Source organism: Arachis hypogaea, unplaced genomic scaffold (genome assembly GCF_003086295.3).
Source record: "Arachis hypogaea cultivar Tifrunner unplaced genomic scaffold, arahy.Tifrunner.gnm2.J5K5 arahy.Tifrunner.gnm2.scaffold_22, whole genome shotgun sequence".
NCBI lineage: Eukaryota > Viridiplantae > Streptophyta > Magnoliopsida > Fabales > Fabaceae > Arachis > Arachis hypogaea.
In genome coordinates, this window is record NW_027255450.1 from 1212882 (window position 1) to 1220381 (window position 7500).

Here is a 7500-nt window from a genome sequence, read left to right on the forward strand (position 1 = left end):
TAAAGTAGGCTTTCGCGCCCCCTTCCTTTACGTTGTTGGCCGAGCGTCTTCAAACCTTCGCCACTTGAGCCGTATGCGGGGGAACTCGCACGTGCGGTTCTTAGGGGGGAGAGCTAGTGGGAACCATCCTATCCCAATAGCGTATATTTGGAGCTCAATATGAAATCATCTTTTCTTGCAAGACCCGTTCGGATAAGGGAAAACTCCAGAGATTGCTTCGAAGTAAGATCCTTGCGTTGACCCTCTCCTGAACCTGGGGGGAGGGGTTGAGAGGAAAAGGGGATCCAAATTTCCCATCAATAAAGTGAGGGCTTTCCCTTTTTTTTTAGTGCCTTCCCCACCCCTCTTTCCTTACCCTCTCACTCCCCCTTTTTCAAGAAAAAAGCCCCGCTCCCTAAGCTAAGAAGGGGCCCCTCTCTGATAAGGAAGGAAACGAAAGATTCTCCATTTTATGACAAATCCGGTCCGATGGCTGTTCTCCACCAACCACAAGGATATAGGGACTCTATATCTCATCTTCGGTGCCATTGCTGGAGTGATGGGCACATGCTTCTCAGTATTGATTCGTATGGAATTAGCACGACCCGGCGATCAAATTCTTGGTGGGAATCATCAACTTTATAATGTTTTAATAACGGCTCACGCTTTTTTAATGATCTTTTTTATGGTTATGCCGGCGATGATAGGTGGATCTGGTAATTGGTCTGTTCCGATTCTGATAGGTGCACCTGACATGGCATTTCCACGATTAAATAATATTTCATTCTGGTTGTTGCCACCAAGTCTCTTGCTCCTATTAAGCTCAGCCTTAGTAGAAGTGGGTAGCGGCACTGGGTGGACGGTCTATCCGCCCTTAAGTGGTATTACCAGCCATTCTGGAGGAGCAGTTGATTCAGCAATTTCTAGTCTTCATCTATCTGGTGTTTCATCCATTTTAGGTTCTATAAATTTTATAACAACTATCTCCAACATGCGTGGACCTGGAATGACTATGCATAGATCACCCCTATTTGTGTGGTCCGTTCCAGTAACAGCATTCCCACTCTTATTATCACTTCCGGTACTGGCAGGGGCTATTACAATGTTATTAACCGATCGAAACTTTAATACAACCTTTTCTGATCCCGCAGGAGGGGGGACCCCATATTATACCAGCATCTCTTTCGGTTCTTCGGTCATCCAGAGGTGTATATTCCCATTCTGCCTGGATCCGGTATCATAAGTCATATCGTTTCGACTTTTTCGGGAAAACCGGTCTTCGGGTATCTAGGCATGGTTTATGCCATGATCAGTATAGGTGTTCTTGGATTTCTTGTTTGGGCTCATCATATGTTTACTGTGGGCTTAGACGTTGATACCCGTGCCTACTTCACCGCAGCTACCATGATCATAGCTGTCCCCACAGGAATCAAAATCTTTAGTTGGATCGCTACCATGTGGGGGGGCTCGATACAATACAAAACACCCATGTTATTTGCTGTAGGGTTCATCTTTTTATTCACCATAGGAGGACTCACTGGAATAGTCCCGGCTAATTCTGGGCTAGACATTGCTCTACATGATACTTATTATGTGGTAGCACATTTCCATTATGTACTTTCTATGGGAGCCGTTTTTGCTTTATTTGCAGGATTTCACTATTGGGTGGGTAAAATCTTTGGTCGGACATACCCTGAAACTTTAGGTCAAATCCATTTTTGGATCACTTTTTTCGGGGTGAATCTGACCCTCTTTCCCATGCATTTCTTAGGGCTTTCGGGTATGCCACGTCGCATTCCAGATTATCCAGATGCTTACGCTGGATGGAATGCCCTTAGTAGTTTTGGCTCTTATATATCCGTAGTTGGGATTCGTCGTTTCTTCGTGGTCGTAACAATCACTTCAAGCAGTGGAAATAACATAACAAAGGCGAACATTCCTTGGGCTGTTGAACAAAATTCAACCACACTGGAATGGCTGGTACAAAGTCCTCCAGCTTTTCATACTTTTGGAGAACTTCCAGCTATCAAGGAGACGAAAAGCTATGTGAAGTAAAAGAAGAAAAGGTCGCCGACTGCTACTAAGAACCTAACAGAACTTTTCCAAATTTGGGCCGGCCAAACGAATGAGACTTGTTCACCAACGAAAAGAAAATAGAGAGTGCTAACCCGAAGCACCGTCCCCATACTATCTATCATATATCCAATTGACGACTTTCCTGCTACTCCTAGTAGGAGAAGGACAAAGAACAGAGGAAAGAGACATAGGATAGACGAAAGATGGAGAGAAAGAGTATAATCCATTTTGAACCCCTCGCAACAAGTTCAGTTTGAAACCGAATTCCTTCCTTACTGCAGTAGCCGTAGTAGTAGCAGTAGGAATAGTCGCCAAATAGACGGAATTAGTCTTAGTGCCGTAGTTGGATTACCTTCCTCACCTTCCCTTTGTCCCTTAACTGCTGACAGCAAGCATTCCTGGAGCTAGTAATCTGCCAAAGAATAGAAAAGAGAGGTTGATCGCTGTCTTTATGAGTTCGTGATGAGACGGAGATCTCAATCAAGGGCTCTGAAAGCAACTCTTGAACCCCAGGAGAGGGAACTCAATAGGTAGAGGCTATAGAACCGTTAGGCTAGGCCAATTCTACTTCATTTGTTTGCTTCGGTTTACCTTCTTTCAGTGGTAGCTTTTGTGTCTAGCTCGTTCTCTTATTCCCAGCTCGAAAGAAAAATGCTTTAATCTAAGATCCCCCTGAGCCTGCTAACTCAACTCTTCTTTCTTAGCAATGATCTGTTATCAATGAATTTCTTCCTTACCGGAATTCGGAGATAGGACTTAGCCGGGTATTTGACTTCAGCTTAGCTGCTTAGCGAATGCTATATTTAGCCCTTTCCGGCCCGGGTCCGGGTATAGGTAGTAAGTATTGAGACATGTAATTACGTTCGGATCGGGCTACATGCTTGTTGACCAAATTTTGTGAAGATCATCTGTTAGCTACGATAAGCCACTATAGGATCGTAGAAAGTGTGTTCTCAGTTATTCAAGGAGCGAAAGGGCTCAGCAACACCGACGTGGGCATTCGGTAAAACTAAACCATTTCAAGCGCTCCCATATGCACACCGCATCTTAGGGCTATTTCAATGTAGTATGAAAAACATGGGAGTCGAAAGGCGGTCGAGTTAAGTGAAGACTGACTACAATTCAATCACTGCACACTTTCTATATCTCTCTTTCCTCAAAGACAAGAGAGGTTGATCGCTGTCTTTATGAGTTCGTGATGAGACGGAGATCTCAATCAAGGGCTCTGAAAGCAACTCTTGAACCCCAGGAGAGGGAACTCAATAGGTAGAGGCTATAGAACCGTTAGGCTAGGCCAATTCTACTTCATTTGTTTGCTTCGGTTTACCTTCTTTCAGTGGTAGCTTTTGTGTCTAGCTCGTTCTCTTATTCCCAGCTCGAAAGAAAAATGCTTTAATCTAAGATCCCCCTGAGCCTGCTAACTCAACTCTTCTTTCTTAGCAATGATCTGCCAATAATACTACTTGAAACAAAATACAAGATCAACAATAAGGTAATAGAAAAGTGATCCAACCCCGGTTTTGTACATAGAAAAACTATGGATGCACCCGAGACGAGCACAGCGAGTCTTGCTGGCTCTTTCAAAAAGTCAAAAATTGTGGGAAAACCAAGGAACGAGAATAATACAATGAGTAAAATGTAGGAATAAACAACCCCTCTCTTTTGGATTGGTTGATCCTTGTCCAACAACCTGGAGAGGTTATAATAGACAAGTTGTTGGAAAAGAAGGAAGAAGCCCCATCGTGCTAGTCCAGGGTGGAGGGTATAGAATAGGAGTCCAGCAGTAAGGAAATACTGCCGGTGGAATAAATAGGTGTACAAGCACAGACCAGAGAGAAACAAGGTAAGAAAGCCAAAATGTATCTCTTTCAGCTGTAAAGTGCTGATTACACCTCCCAAAAAGCAAAGAAGAGTCAGGTGCTTCTTTCGAATTTCGTCTCCTCTCCACTTAAAGTTGAAGAAGAAGCAGGAGAGCTGGACAACCACCTGCAATGGGTTGATCAAATTCTCTCTCTCTATATAAGCAAATACCCATTGGTATATGTAGATGAATGAGAAGAAAAGAGATAATAAGAAGCCAAGCTGCAGGAAGAAATCGATTGACTCCTCCTCCCTTTTTTGCCAAGCATATAGATCTGCGAGTGCTCGATCTATACCTCTCATTTTTAGATATATGGCCAAATATAAAAAAGAATAAAAGAGGAGGGCAAAGATGGCGGAAGTGCAAGAGTAAGAACTAAATGTCGGCTGAGTCGAACTAAAAACGTTACCAATACCGACAGCAGCTCCCGCTAAAGCAATTGTAGCAGCTCCAGCACCTATTAATTTCGCATAATTTATATGTTCTAGTCTTACCAAAATCGGATTTCCTTTTCGTGTTATATCTGAATCTTGTCTCATAATAACACTGAGTGGGATCAAAGAAACTAGCAGACTGATCACTAAAGAGATACAAATAGGTGCAAATTCTGACATGGTCTTGATTGATCCAAAATAATTCCCTCCAGACAGACTGAACTCTGAACTCCGTCAAGCCTGTAGGAGTAGTGAAGAACTATTGTTCAATGTGCTTGGTTGTTGACCAAAGAAAAGCATGGGAGTAGAAAGGCGGTCGAGTTAAGTAAAGACTCAAAACAATGAAATCCTGGAACACTATCTATATCTCTTTTTCCTCAAAGACAGAGCATTTTCGATCTTAGGCGAACGAGGGTTACCGGCTCTACGACCTCGCAAGGCGCTACTGTAGTGCTCTTTGGGCCTGCCGCTTTCTCAATCGAAAATGAAAACTGTCAAGAGCAGCCCTGCACTGCTCTATCTATGTAATTTCTTGATGGATTTTCTGCCATCACCTACGCAATTTCAAAGTTGCATTTTTCATGAGAAAAGACACAGAATAAAGGCAATAAAGGCTGCAGATGGAGGGAGGGAAGGATTCATAGATGGCATCGAATCAGCCAGAGCCAGCTGTTAGCCTTACTGCATTCGCTGAAATAAGACTTTCATTGATACTTGAACATCAGACTGACCTAAAGAGAGAACTCGTACCATGATTAGCAGACGCTTCTCAACTCTATCGATTTCAAGCAGACGAGTTGAACATTTCCTTACCTTGCAAAGCAATAGCGCTAGCCAGGTCAAAAGCCCATTTTCCAGGATTCTGTGGGCAGTTGCCGCTTCCCTTATATATTCTTAGCCAACGCTTATCTCATCCCTACGCATCTCACATTCCTCAGAACTCTTTTCTTAGGATTCACAGGTCTTGCTTGATTTCCCTTCTCCCGTATTATTGGTGCGGCGGGTAATAATAATAACCATGTCCCTTCTTCCCCTCGTAAGGGGCCCCTCCTCCTCTCACTCGCTGACCGAACAAAGAGTTCGTTGTCGGGCGATCCCGTTGATGAGGTTGCTTGCGTCGGTGAATTGACTTCGAGGAAAGCAATAGTTGCCGTGTACGAAATGGGTGAAACAGCTTTTCATGTAAATGAGAAGGGCTATGTTTCGGTTTCTCCGGGGTGAAACGACTGTGAAAGAGGGGCTTTAGCCTATCTCTGAGCTTTCAAAAAGAGGCTACGTCCGGGCATTTAGATCGGCATTTCCTGTTTAGCCACATATAAAGCGGAAGCCACTTTGAATGCAAGACTTTTATATCCCCTCTCTTTAAAAGTGAGAGGATAGCTTTACCTCCTGCGCAATCTATGGCAGGACCGCCCGTCTCTACTTCTATATAAGAGATCCAGTTCTGTCATTAGCTCTGTGATTTTTGAATAGTGCACTTCTTGGTGAAAGGACGGGAAGAAGGACTTATTAGCCGTATCTAGCTCCTTTTGGCAATGGCATTGAAAAGCCCGATCTAGGTCATCCAAGTAGAGAAATTGAATAAAATAGGGGCGATCACAGCTACTCTTTGGCAATACATTCTCTCCGGACTCAGTTACAACGGGAATTACCATATATTGAGCATATAGCTCCATCAGAAATGGATCCTTTACTGCAAATGAGACTTTCCAAGAGTCTTGCGGCTTTAAAAGGAGGAAGCATGATCGCAAAGCAAGAGCTTTTCAGCTTTCCCCCAGTCAGAAATGTGAGCTAGGTAATCTCTTTCACTCTTCTCCTTTCTACATGCGAAAGAACTTGGGTGAAGGACCCTCTTTTAAAATGAGATTGAGAAATCCAACAAGAGATGTGAAAAAGGACTTTTTCCCTGGGATCTACGAAAATATAATAGAAATGATTGGGTTTACCCGTAATTGGGGATCTCAAATCAAAGGGCTTGACCCGTGGGTCATCCCTCTCCAAAAGAAAAGAAGGACTTGAATAGTAGAAAAGGAAGATGGGCCAGATATGATTTATCTATTTCTAATAGCGCTTCCTCCCCTATCGGGTAGTTATAGCCCTATCTTTTAAGTATAGGAAAAGTCTTTCCATTTCGTTACATACTAGCAGTCTCATCTTCTTCTTATTCCTGGTATGAGACTCCCTATAATTAGAAAGTATGAAAGACATAGTAGACATCGTAATGACTCTTCGAATTCGGTTATGCGTGCCTCCGGTGGCCTCTTTCTTCCTGCTATTAGTATCTCCACTCTCAGAAGTCAATCTATATAGGTTGTAAAGGAGTTTACCTGTTCAGGCTTTTCTTCTTAAACTTGGCATTTCTGACTGGTACTGGCTGGGCGAAGTAGGCTCGCAGGTAAAGGATCAGGCCTAGGCCTAACTCTAATGGAAAGGGTACTGGCACTAGAGAAATGACCCTAAGGGAGACTTCTAGTAAGATAGCCCAGAACTCCTACTACTTCTAGTTAGTCTACCTACGTCATTCTTTCTTTAATTGAATAAGTCAATATCCCAAGGTCAAACCTAGTAGAGCTCCTAGCTACCACAGAAAGGAAGGGAAAGCGAACCACAGAGAAAGTAAAGGGACACAGAGTGGGATAGATGCGGCTCTTCACTCAATCAGTCTATTTTCCCTATGGGGGAAAGCTCAATCCCAACTCTCGAATCTAAAGCCTAAACCGTCTAAGGTATGAAGTGACTGGTTCGATAGGGCCAGCACATAGTCAGAGTCTTCCCTGCGTGCCTAACATCCACTCTTTCTAGTCGAGTGCCTTGCGGCGCCTTGAACGATGAGAGAAGGCGATACCGAATAGAATAACTCAAGGGCACTGGCTACTCCATCAACTCAATTTCGTTGCGTAAGTGAGGAGGCCAGTCTTCACTTGAAATCTTTCGTAGGCTCATCTCGTCGATTGGCATTCCGATCCTGGTCATTCATAGATAGTCGGCACTTTTAGTCATAGGCTATCGCCCATTCCTGATAGCCGCAGCTCTGCCCGTTCCCTATTCCATTAAAGAAGAATGAATGGGAATTGATCTTACAACGGCTGGGCAAAATCCATCTCCTTCCATCTCTATTTTCGCTAAACTTTATTGCTTTCATGAAGCCGA